Source organism: Phyllobates terribilis, unplaced genomic scaffold, assembly GCF_046119375.1.
Source record: "Phyllobates terribilis strain yellow unplaced genomic scaffold, ASM4611937v1 Scaffold_39__1_contigs__length_11870865, whole genome shotgun sequence".
Taxonomy (NCBI): Eukaryota; Metazoa; Chordata; class Amphibia; order Anura; family Dendrobatidae; genus Phyllobates; species Phyllobates terribilis.
The window spans coordinates 10,102,214-10,105,000 of record NW_027362799.1 but is presented as its reverse complement, the minus strand read 5'-3'; positions in this window follow the sequence as shown (position 1 = coordinate 10,105,000).

The following is a 2,787-nucleotide window of genomic DNA, read 5'->3' as shown; positions in this document are numbered from 1 at the left end:
CTCCGCCAGGGTCTTGGCGGACCCCGGCGGGGCCGATCCAAGGACCTCACTAAACCATCCAATCGGTAGTAGCGACGGGCGGTGTGTACAAAGGGCAGGGACTTAATCAACGCGAGCTTATGACCCGCACTTACTGGGAATTCCTTGTTCACGGGGAAGAATTGCAATCCCCGATCCCCATCACGAGCGGGGTTCAGCGGGTTACCCGCACCTCTCGGCGAAGGGTAGACACACGCTGGTCCGTTCAGTGTAGCGCGCGTGCAGCCCCGGACATCTAAGGGCATCACAGACCTGTTATTGCTCGATCTCGCGTGGCTGAGCGCCACTTGTCCCTCTAAGAAGCTGGACGCGGACTGCGGGGGGTCGCGTAGCTAGTTAGCATGCCGGAGTCTCGTTCGTTATCGGAATTAACCAGACAAATCGCTCCACCAACTAAGAACGGCCATGCACCACCACCCACAGAATCGAGAAAGAGCTTTCAATCTGTCAATCCTTTCCGTGTCCGGGCCGGGTGAGGTTTCCCGTGTTGAGTCAAATTAAGCCGCAGGCTCCACTCCTGGTGGTGCCCTTCCGTCAATTCCTTTAAGTTTCAGCTTTGCAACCATACTCAAAGACTTTGGTTTCCCGGACGCTGCTCGGCGGGTCATGGGAATAACACCGCCGGATCGCCAGTAGGCATCATTTATGGTCGGAACTACGACGGTATCTGATGGTCTTCGAACCTCCGACTTTCGTTCTTGATTAATGAAAATATTCTTGGCAAATGCTTTCGCTTTGGTTCGTCTTGCGCCGGTCCAAGAATTTCACCTCTAGCGGCGCAATACGGATGCCCCGGCCGTCCCTCTTAATCATGGCCCCAGTTCCGACAACCAACAAAATAGAACCGGAGTCCTATTCCATTATTCCTAGCTGGAGTATTCAGGCGTGGCTGCCTGCTTTGAACACTCTAATTTTTTCAAAGTAAACGCTTCGGGCCCCCGGGACACTCAGTCAAGAGCATCGGGGAGGCGCCCCAAGGCAAAGGGGCTGGGACTGGCGGTAGCACGCCTTGCGGCGGACCGCCAGCTCGATCCCAAGATCCAACTACGAGCTTTTTAACTGCAGCAGCTTTAGTGTACGCTACTGGAGCTGGAATTACCGCGGCTGCTGGCAAAAGACTTGCCCTCCAATAGATCCTCGTTAAAGGATTTAAAGTGTACTCATTCCAATTACAGAGCCTCGAAAGAGTCCTGTATTGTTATTTTTCGTCACTACCTCACCGGGTCGGGAGTGGGTAATTTGCGCGCCTGCTGCCTTCCTTGGATGTGGTAGCCGTTTCTCAGGCTCCCTCTCCGGAATTGAACCCTGATTCTCCGTTACCCGTGGTCACCATGGTAGGCACAGAAAGTACCATCGAAAGTTGATAGGGCAGACACCCGAATGGATCGTCGCGGTCACGGGGACGTGCGATCGGCCCGAGGTTATCCAGAGTCGCAACGCTTACGGGGAGAGCGCGGCAGGGGGGAGGCCGCGGAGGACCGTCCCGACGCCGCGCCCGGGACCCCGGATTGGTTTTGATCTGATAAATGCACGCATCCCTGGCGGTCAGCGCTCGTTTGCACGTATTAGCTCTAGAATTATCACAGTTGTCCGAGTCAACGGTTTGGAGCGATCAAAGGAACCATAACTGATTTAATGAGCCATTCGCAGTTTCACTGTACCGTCCGTGTGTACTTACACGTGCATGGCTTAATCTTTGAGACAAGCATATGCTACTGGCAGGATCAACCAGGTAGCCCCCCAACACGACTGGACCGCGTCGAGGTTCGGGAGAGGAGAGGCCTGCGGGAAGAGAGGGGGGGCGGCGGAAGAGCCCCGCGGCGGCAGGGCGCCCGGACGGAATGGGTATAGGCAGGGCGTGCGGCGTCCGGAGAGGATGCGGGATGGCATGGGGCTTCCCTGGGGGGGGCGGGGAACGGAGCCCTCGCAGCACCGGGGACATGTGCGGGAGGAGCGGCTCGCTGTGCGGTGCGTGGTCCCGAAGCGGCAGGCGTCTGGAAAACACCCCTTGCACGGGGAGGGCGAGGTGACTGGCCTCCGGAGGATGCCACGGCCGTCCCCGTCTCACCAACCGCACCCAAGGCAACACACAGGGTCGCTCGGGGAGATGGCGTGCGGGGGTGGGCCTATGTGGCGCCACCGTCTGGCTTAGACCTGCCTCCGCCGCGGGGGGTCCTCGACCCACCGGCGGACAGGCACGAGGATTGGGAGAGGGGGGCTGGCCGTCAGGGTCCGCCGCGGCTCCGGCACTAACCCGACGACGCGGAGGTCGCGTGGGTGGTCGTCGGCCAGGCCGTGTCGGCGTCGCCTTCCAGAGTAGTCCCTCTTCCCGCTCGCGCCCGTAACCTCAAAGGGATGCCCGAGCGGCTTTTCCTCCCAGGGCTGCTCCCCGCCCGGGGGCGGGAGCGCATGGGAAACCCCAGGTCGGCCTTTCACCGTACTCCCTACCTCTTGGCCCTCGTTCCTTCTCCCGTTCTCCATCTAACCCCTTGGCTCTGGGGTTTCCGCGCTCGCTCTCTCTCTCCTTCTCCCTGCCGAGCCGCCAGGGAGGATGAGGGTCGAAGGGGAAAGGTGACGGTCGGGCTGGGGCACACCACACGGTGAGAACCCCCTTCGCCTGCCTCCACACCTCTGTCGTCCTCCCCACTGACGTAGGGGCCCGGGAAAAGACTGGAAATCGCGAAGCTCGGCAGTGGCACGGAGACGCCACCCACCGCCGCCGCTGTCGACACCGCCGCGGAGGCCGCC